At 43.9% G+C, this 15,540-nt stretch overlaps 1 pseudogene; it reads left to right on the top strand.

Annotated features, from left to right (window-relative positions):
- Positions 1 to 1,034: 1,034 nt before the first annotated feature.
- LOC100484554 lies at positions 1,035 to 1,659 on the top strand (annotated as a pseudogene).
- The last annotated feature ends 13,881 nt before the right edge of the window (positions 1,660 to 15,540 follow it).

A 15,540-nucleotide genomic window follows, 5' to 3' on the forward strand; every position in this document is an offset into this window, starting at 1 on the left:
CAATTAATTTAATCCTGGACACTCTGTGTCTTAAGACAACGAATGTTTGTTTTCTGTTCACACAAAATCTGCTGCAAACTGGGCATCTCCTCAGAGCAGCTCTCCCCCAAACAGTGATTCAGTCGGATTCAGGCTGCTTCCATTTTATAATGTTGTTATGGCTTCTAGGTCTCTACAGCAGGAGAAGAAAGAGCTCAAAGATGGCGAAGGGACTTTTGACTTCCTCAGCCCAGAAGTGACCAGGGGCAAAAGCTAGTCACATGGCCCCACACAATTGCAAGGGGATGGGGACGTACAGTCTTTTGGGTGCTTAGGAAGGAAAGGAAAACTATGTATTGGAGAGCGGAATAATGTCTGCCACACAGGGGATGTAAATTTGTACCCTATGAGGGTAGCCTGCAGTTTTAAATTCTCAAGGAAGACTTTTTTCTTCACCCAAATTCCAGATCCAGACATTAACCTTTGCTGGAGGATTTATATCTTGTCTATTCCTCTTAACAGAGTACACAGTTTTGACAGCCTATGTTTTATTCAGGGATCTTAATTCCATCTATTTGCCTCACAAGGGCCCAAAATCTCGGTGACTTTCCAAGTGGTTAAAATATGCAAGTCTTTTATTTACTGACACAGGTAATGCTCTTAGGGTAGCTAAAGCACTAATGACTATATATTTAGTAGGTTTTCTTGTAACTTTTGACTTCGGGGCATTCCCTCCTACCTAAACTTTTTATTTTGATATACTTTCTAAGTTAAAGAAAAATTGTAAGGATAGGGGTGCCTGGGTGGCACAGCGGTGAAGCGTCTGCCTTCGGCTCAGGGCGTGATCCCGGCGTTATGGGATCGAGGCCCACATCAGGCTCCTCCACTAAGAGCCTGCTTCTTCCTCTCCCACTCCCCCTGCTTGTGTTCCCTCTCTCGCTGGCTGTCTCTATCTCTGTCGAATAAATAAATAAAATCTTTAAAAAAAATTGTAAGGATTAAGTTCCAGCCCAGCTCCTCTGACGTTATTCCCCGAGGCCACAGAAAGCTGAACTATGGCCATGACCTTGGCTTACTGGGATATCCGTGGGCTGGCTTATACCATCCATCTGCTTCTGGAACACACAGACGCAAAACTATGAGGAAAAGAAATATGTGATGGGGGTCGCTCCAACTATGACAGAAGCCAGTGGCTGAATGAAACATTCAAGTTGAGCCTGGACTTTCAGAACCTGCCCTACTTAATTGATAAAGTTCACAAGATTACCCAGAGCAATGCCATCCCTCACTGCATTGCTCACAAACACAACTTATGAGGGGAAACAGAAAAGAAGATTCATGTGGCCATTTTGAAGAACTAGGTTCCGGACAACGCCAATCAACCCTGACTTAGAGGAACTGAAGCGTGAGTACTTGGAGGAGCTCCCTAAAAAGATGAAGCTTTCTCACAGTTTCTCGGGAAGAGGCCACAATTTTCAGGGGACAAGATCACCTTTGCAGACATCCTTGCTTAGGGCATCCTTGACCTGCACCATATATTCGAGCCTGAGTGCCTGGATACGTGAAACATGAAAGATTTCATCACCCACTGGCCTGAAGAAGATCTCTGCGTATATAGGGCCCAGCTGCCTCCTCCCAGGGCCTATGTTCAGGATAACTGCCATGTGGGGCAACAAGTAGGGCCCCGTTAAGCCAGGAGAGCGGAGTGAGGGACTAGTATTGGGCCAACACTGCTCCGCTGGGGCCCTGAAGAAAAGCTGGACCTCCCTGCACTCCAGAATCACCCCTCTTGTTCCTTTCTCCTTCTTTTCTTTCCTTTCGTCCTCGCCTCAGGCCTTCTTAGGCCCTTTTTACTCCCCCAAATCCCTGTTCCATGTTGGTCCTTTTTTAAAGCTCAACAACACCCAACTTCTCTTCCGCAAAGTCTGCCCCCCACTGACATTATCCCTCTTGCACTAATGACAACCAGACTCTCCTTCCTTTTACTGTTGCCTCTGATTTGAGGTGCCCAACTGTACCCCTCACCTATAGAGCTCAGATCTGAGCTCCCCAACATTGCCCTGAAGATCAGAATTGGCCTGGTATGCAGGCCCTGGTCTCCTAGCATGGTCCTTGCCCCAGCCTTGCCTGATCCCCAGTAAGGCCTCAATCATACATGCACACACACAATTGATGAAGAAAAATATAAGAGAAGAAAATCCTAGACCTATCTCATGAAGCAATTGTTATCGGATCAAATTCAACAGTACTGAAAACGAAACAAAATAAAAAAATAAAAAAAGCTCAACTGTATTAATCATATTTAAACATTTTCTGTATTTGTATGTTTTGACATCTTGGAGCTTTGCTAATCTTAGAGAGACTTCCCCTCCCAGGGCTAGCCAGTTTCTAGAAATAGTAAACAACTTGCCTGCCAGCATGTTTTTCATATGCAAACCAACAAATCCATAGGCCATATCTCCAACCACCTCTCTTACCCTCTCACACACCAAGCCAGTATTCCCCCTGCCCTAAGTCGCCCCAGGGTCAGGTACACGACAACCAGGGACCTTCTCCATAGCCGGCAGCCTGCTAAAATTATTCAAACTCACCAATCCTAACATGCTTACCTTGCCTTGCCCATTCCTTCCCATGAAAACCAGAATAAAGCCTGGCACCCATATTTCCCCGTCACTCCCTCTGCCTCCCAACTGACACTGGTACTTCCCTCTGTGGCCCCTGCATGGTGTGACATGCCCTCTCTTCTTGGGAACAACAGTGAGTAATAAGCTCTTATTTCAAACACAGTTGCCTAGCATAGGTGACAGCCTTACCCTACCTGATTAAAACAAATCGCAGGAACATTTCAAGACGTCAACCAAGTAGAATTTATCCTAAAAATGAAATGATCATTGACTATCAGAAAATCTCCTATTGTCATATAGAACACTCATAAAGAACAGAGTCATATGATCATGTCACTGGAGCAGAGAAAGGATTTGATAAAATTCAATGAAATATATCCATCCAAAACCTAGAGCAAACGTGTATTTCATTGTGACACTTTTGACACACTTTCATAAAGTCAGACTTTCAATAAGCATTAATAAGTGCTTCTGTCCAGCATTATGCTGCAGGTGCAAAAAGTGCAGAAAAACAACGTATATCTAAATTGGATTAGGAAGAGACAACCTGTCTTTACTTGAAGATTTGTGATAGTCTATGTAGAAAATTCAAGAGTAGCTGCAGATAAATTATTAAAACAAATGAGGATTCATCAAGTTTACTGGATGAAATATCAACATAGAAACCCAACTGAAGTCCTCAGGGTGTCTTCACATTGTGTTTTGTAACATAATACTGACTGACAAGAGCAACTTTCTCGAAGATTCGTGTGGTGTGGTCCCATTTATGTAAAGTTCAAAACCCCCCAAGATAATGTTCTGTATGTTCTAGGGATGTATACAAATGTAATAATTTAACTAAAGCTTGTGTGCTAATGATAAATTCTGAATTCACGATGCTGATTACCTCTGGGGAGAGAGGAAGGAAATGAGCTGGGGTGGTAATGTGGGGCTTCTCCTAGATCTATACTATTTCCCCTTAAAAATCAGATGAAATATTATAACAAATTAAGATTTGATAAAACTGAGTATACTTTCTATTTATTGCTATCGTTTTTCTGTATGAAATATTTCACCTTAAAACCAAAAGAATTAGAGAAATAAGTTAGAAAGCTGCTTGGTAATCCAGGTGAAAGTTGATAGGGATATAGTCCAGGACAGTAGTCTGGCAAGGAAGTAAGAGAAAGAAATATTTAGGCTAGACAGGGAAATGGGAGTAGGGAGGAAGCATGCACAATACCACACGGGTATGGTTGACTACGCGGATACTATTGTAACCATGGAGATATGACAGGAGTGTGTTTTCTGCCGTGTTTCATTTGAAATATACGCAGGACCTCCTGGTGAAAGCATGAGACTGAAAGATGGAGACATGATTCCGAACTTGGGAAGAAGTGTGGATGGGGTCACGAGTGTGGGAATCAATAGCACTATAGACAGTAGTGGGAAATATGTGGGTAAGTGAGGTCATCCAGAGTGAAAAGAGGAGCAGAGGGAGGAGGACAAAGTCCTAAGAAACGTTAATACTTAAGGGATTGGAAGAGTAGGGAAATCCAGAGAGCAGTTGGGGAGGCACAGAGGAGAACCATGAAAGTGCTGTGTCACAGGGTCATAGGGAGCTGGAAATTTCAAGGTGGTGCATTTGGTGGTTTCACGTATAGCTGAGGAGTTTGGTAAAATAAGGATTGAGAAACGTCATTTACGGGGTACTTGGGTAGATCAGTTGGTTAAGCATCCAACTTTGGCTGGAGTCAGGATCTCAAGGTCCTGGGATTGAGTTCCACGTTGGGCTTCCTGTTCAGCTGGGAGTCTGACTCTCCCTCTCCCTCTCCCCCAACTCATGCACTTGGTTTCTCTCTCTCCCTTCTTTCTCTCTCTCAAATAATAATAATAATAATAATAATAATAATAATAATAATAATAAAAGAAACATGTCATTTAAAATTTGCAAATAGGAGGTTACTTGTAACCTTAGCAAGAGTGGTCTCGGAGAACAGGGGTTTGGTGGAAAAAGCCAAACTGAAATGAGTTGAGGGATGAAGGAACCACGAATGTAGGAATATAGATTACTCTTTTAAGAACATCACTACTGGGGCGCCTGGGTGGCTCAGTCGTTAAGTGTCTGCCTTTGGCTCAGAGCGTGATCCTAGCGTTCTGGGATTGAGCCCCACATCAGGCTCCTCTGCTGGGACCCTGCTTCTTCTTCTCCCACTCCCCCTGCTTGTGTTCCCTCTCTCGCTGCCTGTCTCTCTCTGTCAAATAAATAAATAAAATCTTTAAAAAAACATCACTATTAGCATTAACATTATAATCGCCATAAATATCGCCAGTACCAATAGTGATAATCCTTTTCCCCATTACTACAACTATCACCACCCAGTCCGCTGACCTTTTTGTAACACCTTTTCCCTTCTCTCTGCCTCTTTCCGTTCCCTTCTCAACCAATCAGACTATGTACACACGTCGGAAACTGCTAAAAAGCGTAAAGTTGAATAAAAATCAAAATGGCTGTGCTAATGCTTCAACAAAACTCATTTTAATCCTTTTTTTAAAGATTTTTATTTATTTTTGTTTGTTTGTTTTTGTTTTTTTTTTTAAGATTTTATTTCTTTGATAGAGAGACAGCCAGCAAAAGAGGGAACACAAGCGGGAGGAGTGGGAGAGGAAGGAGCAGGCTCCCAGTGGAGGAGCCTGATGGGGGGCTGGATCCCAGGACCCCGGGATCACGCCCTGAGCCGAAGGCAGACGCTCAACGACTGAGCCACCCAGGCGCCCCTAAAGATTTTTATTTTTGCTTGAGAGAGAGAGAGCACGAGCCCGGGTAGGGGAGTGGGGGGGGAGCTGGAGGGGAAGGGGCAGAGTGAGAAGCAGACTCCTCACTGAGCAGAGGGCCCAACAGAGGGCTCGATCTCTGGACCCTGGGTTCATGACCTGAGCAAAAGGCAGATGCTTAACCGACTGAGTCACCCAGGTGCCCCTTGGTTTTAAAGCAACCTTTTTTCTTTCCTCTGCAAACCTCCCCTCCTCCCTCCTTAGCTTTTTGTTTCAGGAACCTGGTACCACCCTGAAGACGACTAAAAGGCCGGCTAGACCCTGTATTTCCCTATAAGCCACCCCCCCACCCCCCACCCAGCCCTTTCCTCCCAGTGGGCTTGCAGTTTTTGAAGGCCATAGCCTGCTGCATCCTCCTTTGCCCAGCCGAGCAATAAAGCTGTTACTCCTCTTTTTCCCAAACTCTGTCTTCGAGTCGTATTTTGGCTCCAAAGCACAGAGATCAGTTTTCAACAACACATCGACTGCACCTGTTTGGGTCTGTACCTAAGTCAAAGTTCTTGCCCGTGAGGGGTTCACTTTGCAGCGGACAGGACAGGCGTGCAAACACGTGACTTTAATACACGGCCTCTGCGGTAGTCATTCATATTATTCAGCAGATAGTTCCAGCTCTGCTCCTTCTGGAAGCAGAGTAGAATTATACTTCCTTGCTTCTGTAGCTGGGTAGGGCCATCTGCTTAATTCTGGCCGCTGAATTTGGGAGTCAAAGGCATATATGCTCCTTCTAAGCTACATATTGAAAGCTAGTTGCTGGTGTGAGACCCTCTAGAGACAAACTACAGTACGAGAGATGAACCATGGCCTGTGGACCAAATCCAGCCTATAGCCTATTTTATTTTTCTTATTATTTTTTTATTTTTTTTAAAGATTTTATTTATTTGAGAGAGGGAGAGCACTAGAGAGAGAGAGAGAGCAAGCACGAGCAGGGGGCAGAGGGAGAGGAAGAAGCAGACTTCCCGCTGAGCAGGGAGCCTGACGTGGGGCTTGATCCCAGGACCCCAGGATCATGACCTGTGCTGAAGGCAGATGCTTAACCGACTGAGCCACCCAGGTGCCCCTATAGCATATTTTATAAATAAAGTTTTACCGGAACACGAATGTGCCTGTTTCTGTACGTATCGGCCAGGGCTGCTTCTGTGCTCTCAGGACGGAGTAGCTGTGACAAGGCTTGTATGGCTCTCCAAACATAAAATTGTTTACTATACAGAAAAAAGTCTGCTGACACGTTCTCTAATACAACCTACCTTATCCTGAGGATAGAGGGAGCAAGCTCAGGGATTTCTAGAGACTGAATGGGCTCTGCCCCCCAAATTCTTATGTAGAAATCCTACTCCCCCCCACCATGCAATGGTGGAATTAGGAGAGGGGAACTCTGGCAGGTGAACGGGATTAGTGCTTTCATGAAAGAGACTCCACAAAGCTCCCTCATCCTTTACATCATGTGAGAAGACACAGGGAGAAGGTGCCAGCTGTGAACCAGGAAGGGAGCTCTCCCCAGACACCAAATCTGCCAGCTCCTTGATCTTGGACTTCCCAGCCTCCAGAACTCTAAGGAATAAATGTCTGTTATTTATAAACCACTCAGTCTATGGCATTCTGTTACGGCAGCCGGAACAGATTCAGACAGGAATAAAGGGGGTATTGACGGATACTCCATGTATAAAGCAATCTCTGAAAGTCAGATGTGTCCAAAGGAGGACTGGGCTGTCTTGCAGGACTGAAGAGTGCAGCTGGCCCTAGGGTATGGAGAATGAGTTCCCTGTTGCCCCAAGTATTCAAGAAGAAGCTCACTTACTCTTGGGAGAATAACATATTTGTTTTTTTTTATAGCTGAATAACAGAATACTATACACGTAGAGGCTTAAAACAACATACATTTAATTGCTTAAGGTTTTATAGGTCAGAAGTCGCCACAGCATGGTTGGTTCTCTGCTCAGCGTATCACAAGGCTGAAATCAAGGTGTTAGGCCAAATTCTCATCAGGAGATTCTAGGGAAAAGTCCACTTCAGAGCTCATTCTTGTTGTCAGAATTCAGTTCCTTGTGGTTGTAGGGCTTGTTAGTAAGAAAGAAGCCCCCGAATGGAGTCATTTGCTCCCCAGGACAACAAACCGAGGACTCGGTTACTATTCCAGGCTACATTGCTACAGTCAATATGAGATTTTGTGATCAGCACTAGGGAGGTAACGTGTGGTAAAAACTCCGCTGGTCTCTTCCCCTAAAAAAAGAATTTGCCCTGGCCTGGTATAATCTAATAACTTTCTTGCCCCACCCTCCTGCCTATAATAACCTTCCATTTTGTACAACTCCTCGGAGCATCTCTCTACTTGCTAGAAGGGATGTTGCCCAATTCATGAGTCATTTTATAAAGCCAATTAGCGCCTCAAATGGAGTCAGTTGAATTTTGTTCTTTAACAGACTGAGGTCCCCATTTCCTCATTGGCTGTGGGCCAGGGGCTGCTGTCAGCTCCTAGAGGCTGCCCACTTTCCTTGTCATGGGTCTTCTTCCATCTGCAAGTCAGCAATGGCGTGCTGAGTCCTTGTGTGTTGAGTGTCCGACTTCCTCTCTGTGGCCATTTGGAAGAAACTGCTTTGAAAAGGCTCATGTGATTAAGTCGAGCCACCTGGATAGTCTCACTGTCTTAAGGCCAATGGTGCCACATAACATAACCAAATTATGGGAGTAAAATCCATCACATTCAGTGTCCAGGCATTACGCAAGGTTTATATGTGGTGGGTGGGGGGTGGATCTTGGAGACCATGTTAGAGTTCTGCCTACCATCCATAAGAGAATGCCAACAGCATACTGAGCTAAACAAATCAATGTTCAAAATACCTTCTAATCTTGAGAATCTATGATTCTGGATCTGCATTGAAGTTTGGATTGAGTCTACGGCCATACCACCCTGGACGCGCCTGATTTCGTCCGAAGTTTGGATTGAGAAGAGGGGCTTAAGTCACGATTGCTGCCTGTGGGCAGATTTCAATGTGGTTAACATAAGTAACACTATTAGCACTGTGCTAAATGGATAGTTAGCTGTAATCCAAGAGTCTCTAGAAGGCCAAGAAAGAAAGAGATTGCAGAGGACTAAGAGGGTTAGAATATTTTCTTGGAGAAGGTGCGACTTGAACTGTTAGTTGAAGTAGGATGAAAGAGAAATAAAGTCTTTCCTTTTTCTAAAATTCTGGATGGTTTTTATTCATTGTACATTGACATTTCCAAAGTATACTGGAAAAATAGGCTAAGGAAATGTATTTAAAGCTTAGAAATAGGCAAAAGGAAGCCTACATATCTTTGCAAAATCATGCCATAGCATTGGCAAAGTATTTATTCTGCCTGAGAATTAATTCTCTAGATCAATGGTTCTCAAACTTTCCTATGGCTCAGAATCCCCGGGGGAGCTTGTGACAACAAAGAGGGCTATGTCCTATCCTAGAGTTTCTGATTCAGTAGGTCTTGAGTGGGGCTCAAGACATGGCATTTCAAACAAGATTCCAGGGGAGGCTGGTCTGGGGAGCACACTTTGAGAACCCTTGCTCTAAAGGGACGTACCATTGTTTGACTTACTATTTACTACTGTTGATCAAGGAAAGAGTCTGTCAAGTTACAGGTTAATTTGTAGATGTTGTCAAGGATTTTTGTCCAGTAGCAATGCAAATAATCATAGTCCAATGAAAAAGATAACCCCAATAGTAAGTTTTATTGCTGTGTAAGACTTTAACCTGTTTTAGGGTTCAGCCATTTAGCAATCTTATTTCAGCATTTTCTCTCTCTCAGTTGACTGTGCATATGGGTTTCTCAGATCCTTCTTTGAGCATCTCACTGATACACGCTCTTATTAACAAGTTAAATAAACCTTTGCGTTAAATAAATGTCTGACATATGTTCGCTATGTTACTAGGATAGTCATGATTTTTAACTTTTTGAAAATTATACCCTGACAGCGCTGTGTGATCAATTAAGTTTTGACAAGTCAAGTTAAAGAAATTTACGCAGGCTTCTTAACAATGCACCTCTCCCAGCCTTTAGTTTGCTATTTAAAAAGTAGGTGATAACAACATTTTACCAACTTCCTTGACCCTGGACCCTTTTTACTCAATGTGTCTTTAGAAAATACTGCCCTATATAGATATTATCAGTGACATCACAGCCATTCCCACCATCTCTAAAAGAAATATAACTTACTTAACTGCAGACATCGAATCTCATCCCGATAGGGGCAGCTTATTTTTAAAGACGAGGAAGAGAACTTTTGTGTCATTTGGCATTGAGAAGGCCTCCAGCACCAGATGCAGGGCGGAGGAAAGTTTGTCTCCTTTTTATCTTCTCACACCAAGAGAGACTCCAAAATCCCCCGAGACATCCTGTGAAATGACAGAGAAATGTCCAATGCAGTTTTTCTTGCTGGAGCCAAATCTCCCAATGCCAAAAATCTTTCTTTTCAGCGCAGCAAAATGTTTGTAGATTTCTCCTTTTTCGGTGTGTCTGGGATGATTCTCCCACAGAACTGGAGAACACTCACCAGTGGTTTAGGAGCAAAAGTCGTTGCCATGTCAGGAATTCTTGGTTCTGTTTCTGTAGCCCCACATCAACAGAGGCCTGGATTGAGCCCAAACCCATGTTCCAATGATGGTTTCTCATTCTGGAAAGCTCTGTTGTCATTTGGGGCCTTTTATCCCCCCAGAAAGGCTCTCACTTTCTCTCTCCACGGCCAACTGACTCCCTTGAGTACTGAACTAAAATTGGAGAATTTGAGGATCGTAAAGATTGACAGTTTGTGGTTTCCTTCAATTTAGAAGCAAACCTTATAGGGGATCGCGTCTCTAAACCTACGAAGTAGAGAAACTGCTTTCCTTACGGGTGAGCAAGGACTTGGAAGACTGTTCCTAAGGTCAGTTATGTGTTCTTCCAAAGTGAGGAAACCGCATAGGGTTATGGGTGAAGTTCTTGGGAGTATTTCCACCAATGGGATTGTGAGGTGGTTCTTTCAACCCATACATCTGGCCACCTTTTTTCTACCTACTGGAATGTATTCTCTCAGGCAGCTGTTCCTCATGTTCCATTGATACGGAGCATGCACTGAAATCAGTGACCTCATTCTTGGTGGGCAAAGGAAGAATGGAGATGTATGGCGATTCCTGGCATCCACATGTCCACACTCACACTACCCCCACCAGTCCCTTTGATATTGTGCAGACTGGAACAGATCCTGACTCAATGCAACTACCTAAGGCAGGAGGCAAATGTTCCCTCAGGTGAGTCTGTAAGTTCCAAAGCTGAACACGGCTTTCTCCCCTTCTCCCCACTACTAAAGGCCACCACATGCCCTCAGTAATGCAGGCCAACCCTCTGTGAGCAAGCCTTCCTATATTTGGTCAATTTTGTTCCCTCCTCTCTTGTAGTTTACTGCCAACTACATAAGCAAAGCCCTTTTCACACCGTCACAAGATTTGCTTTTTGCCTTGCAAAAATGTTCCTATAATTCATTCCATTTGCGTGTGCAATGGTCACCATCTTGCATCTTTTTTTATTTAAACTTTTTATTTTGAGATACTCGTAGATTTACATGCAGTTGTAAGAAAGAGTACAGAGAGATCCTATGCGCCATTTACCTAGTTTCCCCCAAAAGTAGCATCTCGCAAAACTGTAGTTCAGTATTACAAGCAGGATATTGACATTGATGCAGCCCCGAAAAAGAACCATTCCATCACCACGGGGATCCCTCTTGTTGCCCTCGTATGGTTACATCCACCACCTTATCTTCCTTCACCTCACCCCCGCAAACCACGAATTTGTTCTCCATTTCTAAAATTTTATCTTTTCAAAATAATATATAGCTAGAATCGCATGGTACGTGACCATTTGGAATCGGTTATTTTTTTACTTAGCATAATTCCCTAGAGGTTCATCAAAATTGTTACATGAAACAACAGGTCACTCCTTATCACTGCTGAGCAGTATTCAGGGATATGAAGGTACCACCATTTATTTAACCATTCAACCATTGCAGGACATTTGGGTGATTTCCCAGTTTGGGACTATTACATTTGTGCCCAAGTTTTTATGTGAATTTCAGCTTTCACGTTAAGTGTGCAATTGCTGGGTCATATGATAATTGTATGCTTATTTAGGAGACTGCCAAACTGTTTTTTGGAATGGCTCTACCATTTAATGCATGAAAGATCTAGTCTCTCCACATCTTTATCAGCGTTTGTTGTTACCGCTATTTTTTATTTTAGCTCTTCTGAGGGGTGTGTAGGGATAGCTCAAATTTGCATTTCCCTAATGGCTAATGACATTGAACACCTTTTCATGTGTTTATTTGTCATCTGTATGCCATCTTTGGGGAAATGCCTGTTTGTATCCCTTGCTCATTTTCTTATTGAATTTATTGTTTCTTTACTGTTGAATTTTGAGAGTTTTCTTTGTTTTAGATAGAAGAGCTTTGTCAGATATGTGGTTCGAACATATTTGAGTCAGTTCTACTGATCTGTCCTTAAGCTCGCGGTTTGCACCTAATGTCATCTCCGCTCTTCTACTGAGCCCCAAGTCAGTGAGTTTTTATTTCTCTTGTTATAAATTTTCAGTTTTTAATTTCCATTTAGTCCTTTTTATAACTTCTGCTTCTTTGCCGGGATTTTAAATGATCTTTCATTTGTTTCCATAAAATTTGTAATTGCTTGTTGAATCATTTGTATGATGGTTGCTTTAAAACCTTTATCAGGTAACTCCAACAGCCAATTCATCACTGTGACGGCAGCAGTTAAATGTCTTTTTTCCTTCAAGTTGTGGCTTTCCTGGTTTCTGATGTACAGTGATTTTCAATTATATCCCAGACATTTTGGTTATTACATTAGGAGACTGTGGGCCCCATTAACTTTTTAATTTTAATGGGAAGGCACTTTGTTTAGATTTACCACGCAGGTCCTGGCCTAATTTTTGGACTGTGGTTCCAATATAAGTTTCAGAGCCTTTGTGGTGCTATCTTTGTCTGCTTGATCTCAAGCCACCAGAGCTTCCACTGATCCTTGTTAATGCTGTTGGAGGGGGCTGAAGAAGCTTGTTCAGGCTGGGCTGCCTAGAGCCTCTAGATGGGGGAGGGGAGTTTTCCTGCTTCAGGGGTGAATGGTGTTTCCTGGTGCTTGTTATAGCAGGCTCCTCCCATCTGTGGGGTATGGAGAGCGCTGCAGCAGCGGAGTGCTTATGAAGGTTCCTTCGAATGTCTCTGAGTGGGGGGCAGGGAGAGTCTTAGGCCTGGAGGGACAAATAGCCTTCCTGGCAATCTCCCCTTTGCTTGTGGGCTATGGAGAGTACATCCCAGGCTACACACTTACAGTGGCATGATCCCACTTACCGATCCCCTGCCCTCCCACTGCATACATGGTGTCTCTGAGTGGGGAGGAGAGCCTCGGGCCCAATAGGGAAGCACAATGTTTCCCCAGCTGGCACTTCCATTGGGATCCCCTTTGCCAGTACCCCTTAGCTGTGTGGTGTCTCTAGATCGGAAAGGTGGGTCTCAAACAGGGTAAGGATAGAGAATATTTACCCTGATCACTTGCTGTCAGTGAGGCATCGAATTGATTCCCTTTGCTGGTTCTGCCAGGCACATAGAATATTGTTGGTGGGACTCCCGTTTTATCTGGGGAGGGAGTGAGCCTATCAGGGCTGCCCCCCCTTTTTTTTTTAAGATTTTATTTTTATTTATTTGACACAGAGAGAGACAACCAGCGAGAGAGAGAACACAAGCAGGGGGAGTGGGAGAGGAAGAAGCAGGCTCCCAGGGAAGGAGCCCGACGCGGGGCTTGATCCCAGAACGCCAGGATCACGCCCTGAGCCGAAGGCAGACACTTAACAACTAACTGAGCCACCCAGGTGCCCCTGCCCTTTTTCTTAATAGGTTGCGGGTTTGGAAAATACCAGGTCTGGGTGTCCTTCTGTTGGGTGGTGGTTCATAAGATGTCCTGACACTGTGGCGTTCCTGTAGTCTTGTGGTCCATCTTCCACCTTTCTGAGTTTTTCTTTGTTAGTCTCATGAGTTAGTTTCAGGGTTCGTAGTTGTACGTAGCAGAAAGGAGAAGTGAGCCTACCTCATCTTGTTCAGACCAGAATCTCATTTTTCTTATCTCTATATAATCTTTATTTTAGCATTCCTAGTAATCTTACAAGTATCTTTACTAACACTGCTTTTATCGCTGCTTTTGCACTTGTCAGATATTAGAGAGTTAATAGTATTTGTAAAACATTAGAACCAAATGCAAGGTCAGTAAATATGCACTCGTCTAATGAATACTGTGAAAATAGAAACCAAAATGTTTGCATGTAAGCACTAAAACCACAACAATCATGCTTTTTATTATAGAACAGGAGTTTCTTTGTTCTTTTGTAGGCTTTTAAGGAAAGAGGACTTACATATTTGTAGGCATACAGACCATTTATTGAACGCTTAACTGTCCCCAGGCGATATGCTAAGGCCTTTCGTATATTATCTCACTAACTCTTGACAATAACCATATAGGATAATGTAGTGGGTTGAATAGTGTCCCCCCACCAGGTGACAGTCCAACTCTTAATGCCCGGTGCTGGTGAATGTGACCTTATTGGAAAAAGATATATAATTTGCAGTGGAATATATAATATATGCACATAATATATGCAGTGGATATATAATTCAGTGGAAGGGGATGCCTGGGTGGCTGGGTGGCTCAGTCAGTTAAGCATCTGCCTGCAGCTCGGGTCATGATCTCAGGGTCCTGGGATCCAGCCCTGCATAGGCTCCCTGCTTAGTGGGGAGTCTGCTTTGCCCTCCCCTTCTGTCCCTCCCCCCACTTGTGCTCTCTCCCTCTCTCTCTCTCAAATAAGTAAATAAAATCATTTAAAAAATTAAGTGGAGGATTTCAAGATGAGATCATCCTGGATTGTGGTGGGCCCTAAATCCAATGACTGGTATACCTCTAAAGGGGAAGGAAAGGGAGATTTGAGATGCAGAGAAGGAGGTCCTGTGAAGGCAGAGTCAGAGATTGGAATAATGAAGCCACAAGCCAAGGTATGCCAAGGATGGCTGGCAGTCACCAGAAGCTGGGAGAGAGGCCCGGAATGGATTCTCCCTCAGAGCCTCCAGAAGGAACCAATCCTGCCAACACCTTGCTTTCAGACTTCTGGTCTCCAGGCCTGTGAGACAATACATTTCTGTTGTTTGAAGTCACTGAATTTGTGGTCATTTGTTACAGCAGCCCCGGGAAAATAATGCAGGTAGTATGACTGTTTGCCACCATTTTACAGATGAGGAAACAGGGTTGGAAATGTTAAATGACTTGCATATGGTCACACAGCTCATAAGTAGAGGAGCTGGGAATTAAGCCCAAGACTGTCTACGGCAAAGCTTGTATTTTTCAACTTTCACCTTCTAAAATTTCATTGATAACAAGTTAAAAACAGCACCACAGCCTTCCCACTTCCCACTTGGCCTACTCTTTCTTCAGGGGTGTCTCCTACTCCAAGACTTCCATTGCTCTTAAGCTGCTCCCGCGCCATGTTGCTACTAGAGATGATGGCGTGGTTGGCTATCACTGACCCCGATTTCTTCCATCTCAGGAAAAGTTTAAACGAGTTCTAGGAGAGAGAGCATTGCTTAACACAATGGAAAAGCTCCTGACAGGGAGTGTTCAGGCCATGAGCCGCCGATCAGAGGTAGAGATGGTTTTAGGCTGAGCACGGTCTGTCATGTCAGATCGTGTAAACCCACGCTGATGTCTTGCTTCCACCACACTTAAAGCCAGCCCCACTATTGTGTTGAGGATCAGACTATAGCAAAAGATATTTGCCTCCTGAAACTCAGTCTTGGGGCCCTGGAAGCGAGCAAGAGCTGGTCATCCAATTTGCCCCCTGCCAAGAAACTTTGTATCAGGTGCTGGGGAGAAAAGCAGCAGTTGCTACTTCTCTGTGGTTCTTCTAGAAGTGTGTCTTTGTTAATAAGATGTCATTAAACACGATGCACAGTTGGCCAGATATTAAAATTATAGATGAAAACATTTTTTAAAAATGTGTTCATGTAAAAATAAACCGATGTGTGAGAACAGAGTGCCTAAGCAGCAGACGGCAGACTCTGGGGTGGGGTGTCTCGATGCCA

Source organism: Ailuropoda melanoleuca, chromosome X (genome assembly GCF_002007445.2).
Source record: "Ailuropoda melanoleuca isolate Jingjing chromosome X, ASM200744v2, whole genome shotgun sequence".
NCBI lineage: Eukaryota > Metazoa > Chordata > Mammalia > Carnivora > Ursidae > Ailuropoda > Ailuropoda melanoleuca.